This window comes from Rhinatrema bivittatum, chromosome 10 (assembly GCF_901001135.1).
Source record: "Rhinatrema bivittatum chromosome 10, aRhiBiv1.1, whole genome shotgun sequence".
NCBI lineage: Eukaryota > Metazoa > Chordata > Amphibia > Gymnophiona > Rhinatrematidae > Rhinatrema > Rhinatrema bivittatum.
Genome location: NC_042624.1, coordinates 18,583,143 through 18,604,343, shown reverse-complemented (window position 1 = coordinate 18,604,343; position 21,201 = coordinate 18,583,143). Strand labels below are relative to the sequence as shown.

The window sequence follows — 21,201 nt, the reverse complement described above, 5'->3', positions numbered from 1 at the left end:
GCACATCAAGTGGGAGAGCCTAGTAGCTAGGATTTTAGCTAAAATGTTATAATCAGTATTCAATAATGGAATAGGCCTATAATTAGAGATACAAGTGGGATCACTCCCTGGCTTCGGAAGCACCACTATATAAGCTTCAGTGAAACTAGAGGTCGCAATTGAATAGGAAAATAGAAAGGAGAAATAATCGTGTAGGTGCGGAATAAGATCAGTCTTAAACACTTGATAGAAGTCAGAGATGAAACCATCAGGGCCAGGCACCTTCCCGCTAGACAAGAAGAGATGGCTGAAGCAATTTCCTCCTGTGAAATAGGGGCATCCAGTACCGCTGCTTGAGAGTCTGTGAGAGAAGGGTGAGTAAGCTTGGATAAGAAATGATGTATCTCATCCAGGGATGGTTCAGCTTCTGACTGGTAGAGGGTTTCATAGAAAGTCCGAAAGGCTGAAAGGATATCCGTGTCTGATGCCAGTGGTGACTGAACAGGTGACAGCACAGTCACTATACGCTTCTTCTCTAGTAATTTTTTAAGATAGGTGGCTAGCAAGTGGCCACACTTGTTGTTTTCCGCATAATACAGGACTTTGGTGCGAGAGAGGCCTAACTGTACTTGTACACTCAATTGTTGGTTGTATTGATATCTGGCCTTAGGAAAGGATGCAAGGGAAGCCGGCATTGGGGAAGCAATATGAGCGAATAAAGCAGCTTTCTGAGACTTCCTTAGCCAAATTGTGTGACTGATGATCTCGCCTATGATGGTAGCTTTGAAGGCAGCCCAAATTGTTGTTGTAGAAATTTCTGGAGTGGAATTGAGCTTAAAGTATTCTGCAATTTTGGGTTTAAAGGTGACAATAAAGGAGGCATCCGCCAGTTAAGTAGAATTGAAACGCCAGTGATGATCTATTTGTATAGGAGAGTGCAATTGAAGCTTAAGTTTCACTGCTGCATGATCAGAGATGAGGATAGGACAAATAGACGCTGATCGTACTGAAGGGATCAATTGGTGTGAGATGAGAAAGTAGTCGATCCTGTAGTAGGAAGAGTTAGGAAAGGAGTAAAAGATGTAGTCCTTGTTGGTAGGATGGAGTAAACGCCATGGATCTGATAGTCTGAAGGAATTAAGCAAGTGTTGTAGAGTTTTGCAAGATTTAGAGATTCTAGGCCTCATTGTTGTTTTCTTGTCCAAAAATGGGTCTAAAGGCTGATTAAAATCTCTACTAATGATGCTTGGAAATGAATTTATAGTTAGCAAATGGGCAAAGACAGAGTAAAAAAAAAGTGCGAAGCTTGCTGGGCAGACTGGATGGGCCGTTTGGTCTTCTTCTGCCGTCATTTTTGTTTCTATGTTTCTAAAAAAAGTCAGGATTATCCGCATTTGGAGCATAAATGTTGAGAAGAGTATAGGAATGCTTAGCGATAGTGATTTGAGCTAAGAGCCACCAACCTTCTGTATCCGACGCTTGATGTGTGACTTGAGCATCTAGATGCTTATGTAATAGGATAGTGACACCTCTTTTCTTTTGAACCGCAGAACAATAAAGTACTTTGCCTACCCATTGTTGCTTCAATTTAAGCGTTTCAGAGGGGGAGAGGTGGGTTTCCTGGATGAAGGTGATATCTGTATGGAGAGATTGCAAATATGTCAGTATTTATTTCCTCTTAATAGGGTGTGAGAAGCCGCTGACGTTCAGGGATACGGTTGTAATAGAACCAATAGCAGACACCATGATGGTAATAAACATCTTAGTAATGGGTGGCGAACAACATTAGCATTGCAATTATGAACAATGTTTAGCTGCAGGAAAAAGAGAAAATAGTATGCAGACCAGGAACCATTGCGAGGAAAAAGAAAAACAGGAAAAAAAAAAGAGTTTAGTGGTAGAGAAATTAGCAAGGCTGGAAGAGTCATCAACGCCATGAAAGGCCTCATAATGTAAAAGAGCCTCCTGTCTGGCCAGAGGCTACCAGAGTCTCAGTACCCACACCAGATCTTCCACATGAAGTAGTAAACAAAACCCGAATAATAAGCTGAATAGAGTCCATGTATAGGTAACATTCACCAAAGCAGTCCCCCCCAGCATAACAGCCTGTTGCTGAAAGAGAAACAAAAAATAAATGATGACTCAGAGAACCCAGTAATGTAGCTGTTACCATCCCGGGCCATGCCCCGGTCCCTTTACCTACCTCGGGGCCGGCCCAGGCCGCTGCTGCGCCTTCTCAGCTGGCAAGGCCATTCCCGGCCTCTGCCATGGCACTCCCTCCTCGAGGGTGATGCTGTCGATCCGACGCGCCTGGCCCCGCCCCCTAGGAGCGCACGCGCACAGGGGCTCAAGATTTAAAGTGGCCAGCACGGGAAGAAAGGGAGCAGCCCACAGATGACGTCAGACGCTGCAGGGGTATTTAAACCCTGCAGCTAGGCCTATGCTTTGCCTTGCAACAAGGTTCACTCTCTGTTGAGAGCTACTAGTTGCTGCTTCCGGCTTTTGACTACTGGCTTCTGACTCCGGCTTTCGACTACTGGTTTCTGACTTTGGCTCATCCACTGGCTTCTGACTTTGGCTCGTCCCCTGGCTTCTGATTCCGACTTCTGTCCTTTGGTTCCTGACTCCGGTTTTCATCCAGGAGGCCTAAGTCCAATCGGCTCGGGTCCTCACGAGCTTCTCTCGGGGGGACTGGAGGCTTCCAGTGGTGAACTTCCAGTTGGCCTCCTGGCTTCAGCTCTACTCTTCTCTATCCTCTGGAACTTCTCTTCAGGCATTGACCCAAGGAGACTGCACGTAAGTCCAAGCGGCTCGGGTCCTCACGGGCTCCTCCTGGGGGGACCTCGGGCTTCCAGTGGTGAAGATCCCTCCGGTCTCCTACCCTGTGCTGCCTCCCAGCTTCGACTTCCACTGTGGGCCTTCCCACGGTGTGTCATCATCTGTCCCAGCCGGCTCAAGGGTCCACAAATTCAACAATAGCTGATTTCCTTATACAGGGATCACCCAGAAAGTGACAAAAACGCAACAAGTATAAATGCAGATTCAGGTGACCATGTCGTGAACATGGTCCTTTGCTTGTAGGAATTCTTCGAGTGCAGCCGGCTGATGAAATATTTTAGTTTGGTTTTTGGTAGGTAACCTTCATTTGCACCGGATAAAGGAGGCCATAATGTGCACCCAGAGTTCTTAAATGTGGATGTGGAGTCAGAAAGTTTTTTTGCTTAATAGCCGTTACTTTGGCAAAGTCCGGAACCAAAAGAAGATTGTTGCCCTCAAATTGAATAGGTGACTTGCTTTTCGCTGGAGCCAATATGGTGAGAATTTGGGGATATCTCAGCACTTTAAAAATAATATGCCGAGGCTGTTGTGAATTGCAAAGAGGCCTTAACGGGACCCGATGTGCCCTCTCGATCTCAAAAGGGTGGTCAAACTTTACCTGCAAACAGGATGGGATCAGATTAATTAAAAACGTAATAGCATTGGCTCCCTCAACTCCTTCAGGTACTCCAAGAACCCTTAAGTTATTGTGGGGAATGTGATTAGACAGATCTTCCACGTCATCTTGTTGTAGTTATTCCACCTCACAGTTCAGGCGCAGAAATGACGCAGTAGATAGTAAGAGCGATGAGGTTTGTGATTCCATATCATCCAACCGGGTCTGAAAGCTTGCCATTTGTTGGGTCATAGATTGTAAATCACCCCAGATAGCCACTGTGGCATCAATATTGAGCTGTATCATATCCTTCAGCTGTTTCAATTCAAGCAAAACCAGATCCACAGACGCCATTGTTTTCTGTGCAGGGGATTTCTCCAGTGAAGGCGGATCCTGTTTTGCTCATTTAGAGCCTGAAGCTGCAGTGAAAGCTGCCTTGATCTTCCCTGTTTTGGGGGTAGACATCTTCAGAAGCAGTTAATGTATGTCTCTGGCGAAATGTAGCATTAATCGAAGCGGGTTTTCAATTGGTAGGAGCAAGATCTGGCGGAGCTCCAAGATCAGGCAGCCATCTTGGTCGCTGCTCGAGCGCCCCCCTTCTATTCCCTTCTTAATAATTCCTAACATTCTGTTTGCTTTTTTGATCGCCACAGCACACTGGGCCGACGATTTCAATGTATTATCCACTATGATGCCTAGATCTCTTTCCTAACATTGTGTAGCAAGGGTTATTTTTCCCTATGTTTATCACTTTGCACTTGTCCACATTAAATTTCATCTGCCATTTGGATGCACAGTCTTCTAGTCTCACAAGGTCCTCCTGCAATTCATCACAATCCGCTTGAGATTTAACTACTCTGCATAATTTGTGTCATCCGCAAATTTGATCACCTCACTTCGTTGTACCCCTTTCCAGATCATTTATAAATATATTAAAAAGCACCGGTCCAAGTACAGATCCCTAGCACTCCACTCTATTTCTGCAATGGATTATGTACCACCCAGAGGCCCGCACCTAAGTTCAGCCAACTCTGGCTCCACACTTGCAACAGTAGAGCCAATCATAGATGAGGTTTATTCCTTCATCTAAAGATATTAGTAATTAGTATAATGTAAGCTATAATACGCCCCTTTCCTCCATCTTAAAACGTATCCACCATTTTAGATCCAAGGACAAGATGTCGTTTAGTCCTTCATCTTAGATGGAGCATCATGTGTTGTTATTTTACTATTTCAACTGGAAAACATGCTTATCGCCTACAAAAAGAGGAACAAATGTTGTTTTATTATAATCTAATACTCCAGGTGTGACTGTAAAATAAGTCTTGATTTTGGAACGTTATGACTTAATCATTCATTTCTTAATCAGATCAAAAGGCTTTAGACACATGCAAAAACAAAATGCTTAGCTCTACTTTTCTGCTCCATATCATGACACTCTGCATAACTGGCCTGGTAATGAAGACCCTAAGACACCCAGAGGGTCTTTTCTATTCCAAAATCCACATTACCTTGAAGAGAGACTACATGCTAACAGAATACTTCACCTTAGCACACATACAGAACACAGACAGACTCTCACCAAATACAGAATAAAGTAAGCATGACATATAAATAGAAATGTGCAAACAAAAACCAAACTGGAAACCACAACAAGTCAGACTCTGTATGCAGTACAACAATGGAAAAACACCATCATTCCTCATAAAATATCAAACAAAATTAAGAAATATAAAACTCCAACCATACTAATAAAAAGAATAAACATTTCAAAACAGTAATAAAAATGTTTAAAAATTTACCAAACACCAATAAAATATTTCATAACAGCAGACACATCAGATAACAACACCTAATAATTAAATCAAATAACGATTAAAAAAAAGCTTCCCCCACTCTCCATATCTAGGAAATTTTGATTTCCTATCTCCCTGAGGTACACACTCTAACACAGTGCTTCTCAACCGGTGTGTCGCGACACACCAGTGTGTCACCAAGCACCGGCAGGTGTGTCGCGTGCTCTTGGTCTCTCCCGCTGCTCTTCCTTCCCTGCTGCCGTTGCCACCGGGCTATCAGCACATTCAAGCCCAGTGGGAATGGCAGCGGTGCTAGAAGAAGCTGTGGCACCCGTGGCTGGCCTTTTCTTCTTCCCGCGCCCCTCCCCCCGTGACCCGGAACAGGAAGTGATATGTGGTGCGCAGGAAGGAGAAAGCCGTGCAGCGTGGAAAAATAACCACAGCAGCAGCAGCATCGGCCCCCGAGCAATCGAAGCAGCCGGTAATCGGGAAAGGAGACAGCAGCATGAGCCTCCCGCGGCTGATGGGATTCTTCTTTCTTGGCCTGCGGGGCTGGAGGAGGATGCTGCTGCAGCTACCATTTGTGCTGGGGGGGGGGGGGGGGGGGGGGAGAGGACGTGAGTGAGAGAAAGAGAGAGAGAAGCAGCCAGCCAGCCTGCCTGTGTGTAATTGAGACTAAATTTCAAAATGAGATTTTAAACCAAGTGTGCTTTACAACCCTTCCAAAAAATACTTGGTATTTTTATTTCAATCAGATATTCACTGATAAACAATCCAAATATTAAATCCGGTGAGGATCCTTCTATAATTTTTTTATTTTTTGAAAACATTTTTGTAGAAGATGGGAATGGTTTCATACGTTGTATCCGGCAATCCCCTTGGTGCCTTTATCTCTTTAATCATTAACACATCCACCAACCTCCATATCTCTTTTATTTTAATTTGAACAAATAATTAAAAAAATTTTTTTCTTTTTTGTTTTGATTTGAATCTCAGTGAAAATCTCTTATTCTAATGTGTGTTCTTTGCAACATTTCCCGTTAAACTTATCTCTGTACCACGTACTACTAAATGTTTGTTATAAGCCGTCCACAGGTGACTAATTTATACTTAGCTTTGGATAAACTTCTGAATAAGTCCCGACTTGCGCAAGTTTCGACATGAAGATGTCTTCATCAGGGTTCATTCATATCCTTTAATTTTTCTTCAAAGACTGTTCGTCCGTTGTGTTCTTCGGTGCTCTGAACAAGCCTCCATTCAACGCTCTTCCTGACGGCATTCAATACTCCCTAACTTCCGGTCACAGTTTAAATACCCTTTCCGGATACCAATTTAGTTTTAAATTTTAAATTAAAGAGAACCAATCTAGCTGATCATTTAAACCTGCAGGCTGTTCTGATCTCAATTTAAAAATCCATGACTGCTCGCGATAATTTAACAAAGATTGATTGTACTGCTTGTCCTCCAAACTATCTATTACTGTCCATTGTAATTAAATAAAGGTATGGTTTTGCTCCATACAATGTTGCACAATTGGTGCTGATATCGTGGCATTATTAATCCGTGATCGATGCTCTGCTATCCGTATTTTGACAGCTCGTTTCGTCCGACCCACATATACCTTCGGACAGGGACAGATTATGACGTATATTACCGATTTAGATGTACAATTGGTTACTTTTTTTCTTTTTATTTGGTATCCTGTTACCGGATCCTTCCAAACATTTCCTTCGATGGTATTGTGACATACTGAGCATTGCCCACATTTACTGTGGGATCCTCCGATGATATCTTCTGTTTTTTTATTTTTTATGTACTTTGCATGCACTACTTGGTCTCTTACATTTCTTCCTCTTTTGGTAACAATGAGGGGTTCTTCTGTGAACACTGGGTGTAGGGCTACTATATGCCAATGTTTTTTGATCGAAGATCGAATAATTGTTGTAGATGCACTTTGAGGTAATATACAAACTAACTGTTTTTCTTCTTTGTTTGGTCTGTATTGTAGCAGAGATTCCCTCTCACTGTAACGAGCCCTTTTATAAGCTTTACGCACCACTCCCCTCGGGTATCCTCTTTCAATAAATCTTTTACTGAGGATATCAGCTTGAATATTAAACTCTGCCAGGGTGGCACATATGCGGCGGATTCGAAAAAATTGGGACACTGGGAGTCCTCGCTTAAATCCCACTGGATGATGACTTTCGTAACGGAGAAGATTATTGCGATCCGTTTTTTTCCTGTTTACTGTAGTGTGTATGACATCCTCTCTGATTTCTATACAAACGTCCAAATATGAGATTCTTTTTTTATCACTCACATGGGTGAATTTCAGATTTTCATCAACCCCATTGATCCATACTATGAATTTATCAAGTTGTTCCTCATTCCCTCTCCACACAAAGAAGATGTCGTCAATAAATCTATACCAGTGGTTAATATAACTGCACCATTCAGATGTGTATATTTTTTTTGCCTCGAAATTTGCCACATAAAGGTTAGCCACCGTGGGTGCCAACGACGATCCCATAGGGATTCCGTGTTCCTGATGATATATAGTGTCTTTAAATGCAAAGTAATTATTGGATAAAACCAGCTCTGTCAATGTCACAAGGAAATGTTTGGGTATTCTTCCAAAATCGTCATGTTCTGTTATCTCCTGCATAACCACCTCCAAAGCTAATTGCTGTGGTATTTGGGTATACAAGGATTGTATATCCATTGTTACTAAGGTGGTGGTATCTGGTGTTACAACTACATTTTTTAGTACATTTAAAAAATGTATAGTGTCCTTAAGGTAAGAGGGTTTATTTTGTACAATTTGTTGTAAATGCTTGTCCACAAAAATTGCAGGAGGCTCTAATATAGATCCATTGAGGGAGACAATCGGTCTGATAGGTGGATTTAATAAATCTTTGTGGATCTTTGGCACAGCATATATTAAAGGTGTTCTTGGTTCTGTTTGTACCAAAAAAGCCTTCTCCTTTGTTGTCAAATATAAAGCTTTCTCTACTATCTCTTCAATCTGTTCTTTCAATCTTGACGTAGGATCATTATCTACTGCTTTATAGTATCTTTCTTGAGATAGATGTTCTATTAACACTCTTTCATAATGCTCACTGTCTAATACCACAATCGCCCCGCCTTTATCGGCGGGCTTTATCACAACCTGATCCATCTCCCCCAATGATTTTAAAGCCTGTCTTTGTTCTTTAGTTACATTCTGATTTATCCATGGTTTTTGTTGTTCATAGTCCATTATATCTTTCAAAATTAACTGTAAAAAAGTTTTCACATTAGAGTCCATTGGTCCCGGAGGATTCCAGTGCGATTTAGGTTTAACTATTGACATGTCCACAGTTTCTTTATCTTGAAAGAACAATCGAAGGTTCAATGTTCTTATGAACCTATATAACGCTATGCGGCTGTCAAAAGGATTATGAAAAGCTGTGGGCACAAATGACAATCCCTTGTTGAGGACACACTGTTGTACATCAGTTAATGATACGGATGATATATTAATTATTGCGGATGACTCCTGGTCTTGGTTGTCCGTTCTATAGTTCGATTTGCACCGGATCCCGTCGTTTTTAATATTTTCTTTGCAACTCGTTTTTGCCCCGATTTGTCCTCTTCTAAAAAATTTTTCTTTTCTGTTGTTCTTTCTTCCTGCTCTCCATGTGCTTTATCTTCGTACTCATCCGATCCACTCGAACTATCTGTGGAGAAGTCATAACGTACCTTTTTTCCTTTAGATCTATTCTTGTTGTCCATCCATAAATATATGTTGTTAATAGAATAGTCATACTGGTCCCTTTTAAACTTCTTAATTTTAGACTCTCTTATGGTCCCCCTGAATTCCTCCAATGTGGTCTTGAATTCTTTCAATTTTTCTTCAAAAGTAGGTAAAGTGTGAATGGCTTCCTGAACCTCTGCTATTTCTGATTTAATTTCCTCTATTTGTCTCTTAGCCCGATTAATGATCAATAGCATCAGATCCATCGAACACTTATTTAATATTGAAGACCATAGATGTACGAATTCTGGATCTTCAGCAAATAACATGGGACCCTTCTGGATTCTAAGACCTCTTGGTATTAATTGCTGTGTTATGTTATGAGTAAAGTCAATAGTGGACCCTTGGGCCGGCTGAGGTGGACAGCGTCCACAGGAGTTAATAAGCCGGGAGGCGGCACTCAGCTGGAGCGGACTGATGGCGTCTTCACCCTGGAAACCCAAGACCCCCCCAGGAGGAGCCCGTAGGAGTCCGAGTCGCTGGGACTTAGGAGAATCGTGAATGAGTCCAAGGTCTGTGGCTGGCTGAAGACAAAGGAGAATCGTGAAGAAGACCAAGGTTCGAGGCTGGCAGAAGACAAAGGAGAATCGTGAAGAAGACCAAGGTTCGTGGCTGGCTGAAGACAAAGGAGAATCGTGAAGAAGACCAAGGTTCGTGGCTGGCTGAAGACAAAGAGAATCAGGAACCGGAGCTGGAGTCAGGATATGTAGACAGCAAGTAGAGCCCAGAGCTGGAGCCAAGGCACAGCAGGACCAAACAGAACCTGACCTGGAAGCAAGGCACGGCTGGGACAAGCTGGAACCAGAGCTGGAAGCAAGGCATGGCTGGAACAAGCAGGAACCAGGGCTAGAAGCAAGGCACGGCTGGAACAAGCTGGAACCGGAGCTGGAAGCAAGGCACGGCTGGAACAAGCAGGAACCAGGGCTGGAAGCAAGGCATGGCTGGAACAAGCAGGAACCAAGGCTGAAAGCAACGCTGGGAAGCAACTAAGCACACAGTAGAGTGACCTCGTTGCAAAGGCAAAGCAAGGAAGTCAGACGCTGGTTTAAATAGCCGGCCAGCGTCTGACGTCAGGAACGGGGCGGTTCAGCACTTCCGGGTGCTGGACCTTTAAGAGCCCCCTGCTCGCGCGCGCGCGTTGCCTGGCAGTGGGAGGAGTCTGAGTCGTCCCTCGGCAGCGTCTCCACGTGGAGAGAGACGCTGCCATGCGGCCCTGCAGGCCCCAGGAGCAACGGAACGCGGCGAGACCGGGAGAGGCAGCAGAAAGGTAAGGACCCGGTCGCTAGCCTAGCGACCGGGACCGCAACAGTACCCCCCCTTTTACGCCCCCTCTTCAGAGGACTAGGCTTGTCAGGATGGTCCAGATGATATTGCTGTAGGAGAGTCTTGTCCAAGATGTTGCGGGCAGGCTCCCACGTATTGTCTTCGTCTCCACAACCTTCCCAGGCCAGCAAATACTCCCAACGTCTGTTGGCGAAACGAGCATCCAGGACCTCTCGTACCTGAAACGTAGGATCCCCATCCGTGGTGGTAGAAGCGTCGTCCAGAGGCCTGGGGTGGAATCTGGAAAGAATTACTGGTTTTAAGAGAGAGACGTGAAAGACATCATGAATGCGTAAAGTGGTTGGGAGTCGTAGACGGTAAGAGACCAACCCTACTCTTTCTGCTACGCGGAAGGGACCACAGAACTTGGGAGAGAGTTTCTTGGAAGGTTGCCTCAAATGAATGTTCTTTGTACTAAGCCACACTCGATCGCCTGGGAGGAAGGTGAATGCAGGTTTTCGGTGTCGATCATAGTAGCGTTTAGCAGTGCGTGCGACCTTCTGAAGACGGTGTTGAGTTGAGGACCACAATTTACTCAATTGGTCCGCGGACAATTGAGCAGCGGGTGAGGAGGTTGGTACAGGTAGAGGTAACGGTGGTTTGAGCTGTTTACCGTACACAATTTGAAAAGGGGATTTCCCCGTCGCCGTATGTATCTGATTATTATAGGCGAATTCAGCCCAAGGCAAAAGCTCCACCCAATTATCTTGTTTGTGGTTAATGAACGCTCGTAGGAACAACTTTAAAGAACGATTCATGCGTTCAGTTTGCCCATTACTTTGCGGGTGAAAAGCGGAAGAGAAACTCAACTGGATCTTAAATTTTTTGCATAAGGCTTTCCAATACCTGGCTGTGAATTGAGGACCTCTGTCTGAAACAATGTCCTGAGGCAGACCATGAATACGGAATACATGGTGTGTGAACAGAGAAGCCAGTTCCGTGGCGGAAGGTAATTTGGGTAAAGGCACAAAGTGAGCCATTTTAGAGAAGCGGTCCACCGTGACCCATACCACAGTCTTGCCTTGCGAAGGCGGGAGTTCCACCATAAAGTCAGTGGCAATATGTGTCCAGGGTTCCGTGGGTATAGGTAACGGTTGTAGTAACCCTCTCGGGGGGCCATTAAGCGGTTTCTGCAGAGCGCAAGTGGGGCAAGAACTCACGTAAAGGGAAACATCACGTCGAAGACCTGGCCACCAATAGAAACGATTTATAAGATCCAAAGTTCTTAGTCTACCAGCGTGCCCCCCGGTCAAGGAGTCGTGGCCCCAAGACAGGACTTCCCTCCGAAGCCTTTTAGGAACTGTAGTCTTACTTGAGGAACAAATGGAAGTAGTAGTTAGTTGAACACAGGCAGGATCCAGGATGGTTCGTGGAGAGTCGTCCTCTTCCTCCGGCTGACAGGTACGAGATAGAGCATCGGCTCGAACGTTCTTCTCCGCTGGTCGAAACTTGAGGATGAAATTGAAACGACTGAAGAAGAGTGACCATCTTGCTTGCCGCGAGTTTAGTCGTTGAGCTCGGGCCAAGTACAATAAATTTTTGTGGTCAGTGTACACTGTCACCGGATGATTAGCCCCCTCCAGCCATTGCCTCCACTCCTCGAAGGCTAACTTAATGGCTAGGAGTTCCTTGTCTCCGATGCCATAGTTACATTCAGCAGGCGAAAACTTTTTAGAGAAGTAAGAACATGGCATCAATTTGCCCGAAGTATCGTGTTGACTGAGCACCGCTCCAACAGCCAGATTCGAGGCATCGACCTCCAAGATGAAGGGTCGTTGTGGATCTGGGTGTCGTAGGCAGGAAGTGGCTAGGAATGCTTGTTTTAAGTCTTCAAAGGCAGCCGAGGCGGTAGTGGACCAATCGTGAGCGTTAACCCCTTTGCGAGTAAGCGCCGTGAGAGGAGCTACCTTCTGGGAGTAATGTGGTATAAAATGCCTGTAAAAATTGGCGAATCCAAGGAATCGCTGTAGCGCCTTCAGGCCAGACGGGCGAGGCCAATTGACAATGGCCGCCACCTTCTCTGGGTCCATCTGGAAACCGGACGAGGAAACAATATATCCCAAGAACGGAAGCGACTCGCGCTCAAACTGACATTTTTCAAATTTAGCGTATAGATGATTGTCCCTTAGAGCCTGTAAGACTTGTTTGACGTGTTGGCGATGGGAAGAAAGATCTTGGGAATAGATCAGGACGTCATCAAGGTACACTATGACGAAGGAATGAAGCATCTCCCGGAGTACCTCATTCATCAGATTCTGGAAGACAGCAGGGGCATTACATAAGCCGAAAGGCATTACTAAGTATTCGTAATGTCCATCTCGCGTGTTGAACGCTGTCTTCCACTCGTCACCGGGACGAATACGAACCAAATTGTATGCTCCACGTAAATCCAATTTTGTAAAGATCTTGGCCCCCTGAAGTCTATCGAGCAGTTCTGGGATCAGAGGCAAGGGATAGCGATCTTTCTTAGTGATGAAGTTCAGACCTCGATAGTCTATGCACGGCCGGAGGGAGCCATCTTTTTTGGACACAAAAAAGAATCCTGCTCCTGCAGGGGAGTGCGAAGGACGAATGAACCCTTTGGCAAGATTCTCCGTAATGTAGTCTGACATTGCATGGGTTTCTGGCAGAGAAAGAGGGTATACCCTACCCCGCGGAGGAGTGGAACCAGGTAGTAAATCAATGGCACAGTCGAAGGGCCGATGGCATGGAAGCAGTTCAGCCTTTTGTTTGGAGAACACGTCAGCGTAATTCTGGTACGGCAAAGGAAGGTCCAGGGCAGAGTGAGAGAGTAATATCTCCGGTCTAGGAACGGGATCCAGGCAATTCTGGAAACAGGAAGGACTCCATTGCGCAATTTGGAGAGAGTCCCAATGGATCACCGGAGCATGTTGTTGCAACCAAGGGAGTCCCAGGACCACAGGGTGCACCGATTTATCAAGTAGCAAAAAGGAGATTGTCTCAGTGTGAAGCACTCCCGTCCGTAAAGTGAGAGGCATCGTAGTTTCAGAAATGGATCCAGGTAGAGGGGTTCCCTGGATAGAGGTAACCCGTAATGGAGGTATCCGGCGCTTAGTAGGTAGTCCTAATTGGTGTACCAGTTCTCTCCAGATAAAGTTCCCTCCGGCTCCGGAATCAATGAAAGCTAGAGTCTGAAAGGAGCCACCTGGATACTCCAACGTTATAGGAACTGTACATTGAGGAGTAGCATTAACATAGCCTAGGGGAACCTCCTCATCTCTCCCTAGACTTGAGCTTTTCCCGGTCTCGCAGGACACTGACCCAGGAAATGACCCTTAGTGCCGCAGTATAAGCACAGGCCTTGAGTGCGGCGACGTGTCTTCTCCTCCTCGGTTAGGGGCGCCCGACCAAGCTGCATAGGTTCCTCAGAGGGGCTGTGGGAGGCTGATGATGTCTTGTGAGATAAAGTCAGAGACCTGGAGAAGGAGGGTGCCAAAGAGACAGGCCGACGAGGAACTCGACCCTCCTTAGCTCGTTGCTGCAATCGCCGGTCAATCCTCCCGGCCAAGTCTATCACCCCGTTCAGAGTGAAGGGCAGGTCACGAGCCATCAGCTCGTCCTTAATACGGCCTGCAAGGCCTTCCAAGAAAATACCCCGCAAACAGTCATCCTGCCAGCCGAGTTCCATCGCCAGAGTACGAAATTCAATAGCGTACTCCGCCAGAGAACGGGATCCTTGTCGTAGCTGTAGAATTTCAGTGGTAGCGGTGGTAGCACGAGCTGGCTCATCAAAAGTCTGTTTGAAGTGAGTCACGAAATCCTGTAAATTGTGCAGCATGGCGTCCTGTTTCTCCCACATGGGAGAGGCCCATAGCATAGCTCTCCCATCGAGCAGAGACAAAATATATGCTACCTTGACGGCATCAGACGGGAACTGCCCTGGTAGCAAAGTGAAGCGGATGAAACACTGATTCAAAAACGCCCTGCACGATCTGGCATCCCCGGAGTATCGAGTAGGCGCTGGAAGCTGAGTCTGCGCGGGAGCTAGAATCGCCGGTGGAGGCGGGGGTTGTGCCACCGGAGGAGGATTGGCGTCCAAGCGACTGGCTAGGCGATCCACCGTAGCAGCCAAGACCTCCAGACATTGCTGTTGCTGCTGGATTCTTTGGGCCATGCCAGGGATGGCCTGCATAGGAGCGGAGTCCGCCGAGTCCATGGCCTTTGCAAACTGTTATGTTATGAGTAAAGTCAATAGTGGACCCTTGGGCCGGCTGAGGTGGACAGCATCCACAGGAGTTAATAAGCCGGGAGGCGGCACTCAGCTGGAGCGGACTGATGGCGTCTTCACCCTGGAAACCCAAGACCCCCCCAGGAGGAGCCCGTAGGGGTCCGAGTCGCTGGGACTTAGGAGAATCGTGAATGAGTCCAAGGTCTGTGGCTGGCTGAAGACAAAGGAGAATCGTGAAGAAGACCAAGGTTCGAGGCTGGCAGAAGACAAAGGAGAATCGTGAAGAAGACCAAGGTTCGTGGCTGGCTGAAGACAAAGGAGAATCGTGAAGAAGACCAAGGTTCGTGGCTGGCTGAAGACAAAGGAGAATCGTGAAGAAGACCAAGGTTCGTGGCTGGCTGAAGACAAGGAGAATCAGGAACCGGAGCTGGAGTCAGGATATGTAGACAGCAAGTAGAGCCCAGAGCTGGAGCCAAGGCACAGCAGGACCAAACAGAACCTGACCTGGAAGCAAGGCACGGCTGGGACAAGCTGGAACCAGAGCTGGAAGCAAGGCACGGCTGGAACAAGCAGGAACCAGGGCTAGAAGCAAGGCACGGCTGGAACAAGCTGGAACCGGAGCTGGAAGCAAGGCACGGCTGGAACAAGCAGGAACCAGGGCTGGAAGCAAGGCACGGCTGGAACAAGCAGGAACCAAGGCTGAAAGCAACGCTGGGAAGCAACTAAGCACACAGTAGAGTGACCTCGTTGCAAAGGCAAAGCAAGGAAGTCAGACGCTGGTTTAAATAGCCGGCCAGCGTCTGACGTCAGGAACGGGGCGGTTCAGCACTTCCAGGTGCTGGACCTTTAAGAGCCCCCTGCTCGCGCGCGCGCGTTGCCTGGCAGTGGGAGGAGTCTGAGTCGTCCCTCGGCAGCGTCTCCACGTGGAGAGAGACGCTGCCATGCGGCCCTGCAGGCCCCAGGAGCAACGGAACGCGGCGAGACCGGGAGAGGCAGCAGAAAGGTAAGGACCCGGTCGCTAGCCTAGCGACCGGGACCGCAACATGCTGTTTGATATATTCTATAAGGGTCACCCCATGCAATTCTATTCTAATTAATTTTTTGTTGAGTCTTGTCCAGTCTTCCCAACGTTGATTCTCACTAATCACTGTGTCCTCAGAAAACAATGATGTCTCCTTTCTAATGTCAGCTATTTGGTCCTCTGTAAAACTAAAGATATTTTTCCAGGTATCCATAGTGGGTAAATTGCTCATAATCTCAACGTATATGACACTAAATTTCAAAATGAGATTTTAAACCAAGTGTGCTTTACAACCCTTCCAAAAAATACTTGGTATTTTTATTTCAATCAGATATTCACTGATAAACAATCCAAATATTAAATCCGGTGAGGATCCTTCTATAATTTTTTTATTTTTTGAAAACATTTTTGTAGAAGATGGGAATGGTTTCATACGTTGTATCCGGCAATCCCCTTGGTGCCTTTATCTCTTTAATCATTAACACATCCACCAACCTCCATATCTCTTTTATTTTAATTTGAACAAATAATTAAAACATTTTTTTTCTTTTTTGTTTTGATTTGAATCTCAGTGAAAATCTCTTATTCTAATGTGTGTTCTTTGCAACATTTCCCGTTAAACTTATCTCTGTACCACGTACTACTAAATGTTTGTTATAAGCCGTCCACAGGTGACTAATTTATACTTAGCTTTGGATAAACTTCTGAATAAGTCCCGACTTTTTTTAATTATTTGTTCAAATTAAAATAAAAGAGATATGGAGGTTGGTGGATGTGTTAATGATTAAAGAGATAAAGGCACCAAGGGGATTGCCGGATACAACGTATGAAACCATTCCCATCTTCTACAAAAAATTTTTCAAAAAATAAAAAAATTATAGAAGGATCCTCACCGGATTTAATATTTGGATTGTTTATCAGTGAATATCTGATTGAAATAAAAATACCAAGTATTTTTTGGAAGGGTTGTGTGTAATTGAGAGCATGTGTGTGATTGAGAGAAACTGGTCAGAGAGCTGATGTATGTGTATATGTGAGAGACAATGAAAGTGACTAGGGATGTGAATCGGGCTTCGGACGATTGAAAATATTGAACAATATTTTCAAAATTATCAGAAATCGGGGGCTCCCTTAAAACAATAGGAAAATCCCACGAAATTGTTCGTGGGAGTTCTCTTATCGTTTTGGGGGAGGGCAGGAAAAACGGCACACAAAAATAACCCCTAAACCCACCCTGACCCTTTAAAACTAATCCCTTAGCTTCCCCCACCCTCTCGACCCCCCCAAAAGCTTTTTACAGGTACCTGGTGGTCCAGTGGGGGTCCCGGGAGTGATCTCCCGCTCCCGGGCCATCGGCTGCCACTAATCAAAATGGCGCCGATGGCCCTTTGCCCTTATCATGTGACAGGGTATCCGTGCCATTGGCCGGCCCCTGTCACATGGAGGGAGCACTGGATGGCCGGCGCCACTGGTGTGTATGTGAGAGTGTGAGACATTAGTCAGGGAGGTGACTGATGTGTGTGTGTGAGAGAGAGAAAAAGCATGGAAGTGATAAATCTGGGTATGTGAGAAAGCATAGGCATAAGAAGCCTGGTGTTGTTTGTGTGTGTGTGTGTGTGTGTGTGTGTGTGTGTGTGTGAAAGAAAGCATGGGAGTGAGAAGCTTGATTATGTGAGAGAGAGCATGTGAGTGGGAAGCCTGTGTGTGTGTGCATGCATGAGAGGGAGAGACTGGTTGGTAAGGTGACGGTGTGTGTGAGAGAAAGAGACTGGTGTGTGTGAATGTGAGAAAAAGAATGTGTTTCAGGGAATGAGAAGCCTGTGCACATGGAGAGCGAGCATGGAAATGAGAGAGAGACTGGTGTGAGTGTAACAGAGAGAAAGTGATTATGGGAATGAGAAGCCTGTGCATGTGAAGAGAGTGAGCATGGGAGTGAGAAACGTGGGTGTGGGTGAGACACAGCATGGGAGGGAGAAGCCTGTATATCTGAAAGAGAACATGGAAGTGGGAAGCCTGTGTGTGTGTGTATGCATGAGAGAGGTCAGGTGACTGGTGTGTGTTTGTGTGTGTGTGTGAGAGAGAAAGAAAGTGATTATGGGAATGAAAAGCCTGTGCATGTGGAGGGAACAAGCATGGGAGTGAGAGACTGGTGAGTGTGTGTGTGACACAGAAAAAGTGATTATGAGAGTGAGAAACCCATATATGTAAGTAGAACATGGGAGTGGGAAGCCTGTGTGTGCGTATGGCATGAGAGAAACTGTTCAGGAAGGTGACTGGTGTGTGTGTGTCAGACTATTTGGGAGATGATTGGTGTGTGAGAGACAGAAACTGGTCATGGGGGCATGACTGGTATGGTGTGTGTGTGAGAGACATGGGCACTAAGGAAGAGGACCATGAGTATAGAGCTTAGCTTCTACTGCTGCTTCTGGTGTGTGCCACGGCCTGCATGAAAGGGGAGTAGGAGAGCTGCTGGAGGGGGTAAGTAAAGGTGGCTTTTAAAGTTTATTTTTCTTGATTGACTGCCATTTTAATTATTTAATATTATGTGATGTCTGCTTTTTTGAAATATTTTATTGGTGTTTGGAGAATGTTTAATAGTTTTTATGAGTTTTTAATTGTTGGATGTTATTCTGTTCATAGCTGTTTTGAAACATTTATTCTGCTTATTAGTATAGTTTTACAATCATTTCTGTGTGGGGATCTAAAGCTGCTTGCTAGTTCTGTTTTCCTAATAAGAGGTGTATTGGTTTTTAGGGCCTGATTTAATATTTGTAGTGTTGCCTTTTCATAGATAGGGTTGCTCCTGTTTAAGTGTATTCCATAATACAGGTGTCACTGTGTATGGATTAGTTTATGTGCATTACTACAGATCCTGGGAGTGTGTTAGGTCATTTCTGTGTCTGTTACTGAGATGAGATATTTTACTAGCATGTACGTATTTGTATCAGTCTTATTTGTTGTGTTTTCTCAAGAGGACATGCAACTGCTGTCTTTTCATAAGTAGGGCTATTGAGCCTGGAAGTGGAAGGAGTTTGAGTTGCTGTTACTGAGATGACACCAGAACCAGAATATCTTTTTTGTAGGGTGAGTTGTATGGGGAATGTCATAATTCTGCTTTACATCCATTATTGTGGGTATGGGAGGTTCCCGTGGATGAAAACTGTACTTTTACATCTAGCCCCATGACGATCATGGGTCAGTGTGTCATGCATGTGAGAACCATCTGTCAGATGTGTCCCGACAGAAAAAAGGTTGAGAACCACTGCTGTAACATACTGTACATGCTTATTCTCTCACACACTCCCTCTCTGTTATACACATGTGGTAGTTTAGCCATTATATGGCGCACTAACCATATAAAATAATGGATCCAGTGTTCATTCATAAGTCTTTATTGCAGCAGGATTGTAGGGCGATATCTCCTGTTTACCAATGATGCACCAATTATGAATTATAATAGCCACGTACAGGATAAATTCTGACAGGCCCAAACCCTGCTACAGCAAGAGAAGGAATTTTACCCAGGTGAACTTTAAACTGCATTATATCATTGGAAACTAGAGGCCTTGTTCTAATGCAGAGAATGATGTCTTATCAGATGGGCCTGTTTGTCAGTTCATGTGCAAATAAAGAAACCAGACAGAAGAGACATACAACTTAATATCCTAAGCAAGTGTCAGGGACATTCAAACAAGCATGACCCCCACTTTTGCAAAAGGGGGGCTGGCAGTTTCTCGCCAGTACAGACTATTGTAATGCCTTGCTACTAGGCCTACCCAACACTACAGTAAGACCTCTACAGATTTTACAAAATGCTGCAGCGAGAATTCTCACTGGAAAAAACAAAAGAGATCACATAATAGATACACTCGCCACCCTACATTGGCTTCCCATAGAACAAAGAATACAGTTCAAAGCACTGTGCTTAATACACAAACTCATCCACGACGATAAAGCAGAATGGCTGAACACAGCACTTAGAGTACATGTCCCACACAGAAATTTAAGGTCAGCAAACAGAGCACTCCTTCCCATTCCTTCTGTGAAAACCGCAAGACTTACCCAAGTGAGGGAGTGAGCCTTGTCTCTAGTCGGTCCCATATTATGGAACTCCATGCCCCTTGACCTTAGACTCCAGAGCAATCATAAACTTTTCAAAACACAGCTCAAAACCTGGCTTTACATACAAGCCTTCAAGAAAGAAAATTGATGCAGGCAATTAAGCAAAGATATGCAGCATAAAGCACCGAATGCCTAATTTAACGTTCCTTACTGAATTAGTTCAACCTTTTTAACTGTAGGCAACCTTCAGGACACATTGCTATGAAACACTCAATCCCCCAAATAAACACCTTTTTTGTTACCAAATACTAATGGCACCACCTATGTAATGTACGACCCATATTTTTTGATATAGGTGCCCTATTGTAAACCGTTGTGATGGTGAATAACTTAATGACAGTATATAAAAACTCATAAATAAATAAATAAATAAAAATAAATGGGAGGGGGGGAAAAGGACCTACAATGTGGCAGGATCCCTCCAAGTAATGGGGAGGGGGACAAAAATACCTGCAATGCAGCAAGAGACCCTCCACTCACCACGAGGGTATGCATGAGCTTATGCATATTTATCAGCTGGGAAGTATAAGACAGGGGGGCAAGGAGGAGAAAAGATGCCGGAAAGAAGGAGAAATAAAGAGTCTCCTGGCAGAGTGACCCGGAAAACCAAAAGGGAGCAGGGAGGCAAGGCATTGACCCCCAGAGGAGGAGGAGCCCCAGATCCTGAACGCAAACCTGGGGAGAAAACCCTGAGAGCGAGAACCTGTGCCAAGGTGTCCCTGGAAGCAAAAGGAAGGTCCAATACTGACCAGATTTCCCTGCTATCCCAAAGGGTGAGAACCAGCCCAGACTGCTCAGCTCACATCAAGTCAGAAAGCAAGCCTCTCCCCTGCCCAAGCTCTCCAACACTCCAGCTGGAACCTGCTTCAGAAGTGAACAGAAGAATCACCTGAAAGTTTGAATCAGGGGTAGGTAAGTTAGTATCTCAAGCAGACTAAGGGTTATGATTTGTGATTTATGCTTTTTCCTGTGTTTAATATGTTTTTTTCAATCTCTTTGTTAGTACTTCTGTGAACATTAGTCACATTTTTTCTGTTTAGTGTCGTTGCTGTTCTTGATGGTTCCTTATTATATTTCTTTGACTTTTTCTTTGGTTTTGTTACTAGCTGACTTCTTGGGCCTCTATCCCTCCTGATGCAGTAGCCCATGTGGTGAAACCCAGTCTGTGTCGGGGGACCAAAACCTTCTTTCAACTATTCATGAATAAAGGTGGAAACGCTAAATCTAACATCTTTTTTCGCTTAATTTTTTGATTAATCCAGTATACAATTTGTTATTGTGATTTTTACCAATTGTGTATACTGCTCATCATCTCCACTTCCCATTGGATGCTTTGTTACCTCCCATGGGGAAAACTGGTGCTTAGTAGCCAGGATGTTAAAAGTAAGTATTGTTGTTGTTTTCTAAATGCTATGTCCTGCCCAATCTGATAAATAAAAGTCTATTTCTGAGGAGCATAAACGTTGACTTTTCCCTGACTTAAGATTGCAAGGAAGGTGGAAGGGCAGCTGGCAGTGTCTTGTAGCAGACAGATCCCTGCAC

General features: G+C 45.1%; 1 long non-coding RNA gene across 1 annotated transcript; it reads right to left on the bottom strand.

Moving 5' to 3' along the window:
• Positions 1 to 595: 595 nt before the first annotated feature.
• Positions 596 to 19,895, bottom strand: LOC115100344. Its single transcript, XR_003859041.1, has 4 exons — positions 19,811 to 19,895; positions 18,801 to 18,802; positions 13,806 to 13,811; positions 596 to 607 (listed from the first exon to the last, which is right to left on the bottom strand). It is a non-coding gene; the product is annotated as an uncharacterized LOC115100344 (long non-coding RNA).
• Positions 19,896 to 21,201: the final 1,306 nt, after the last annotated feature.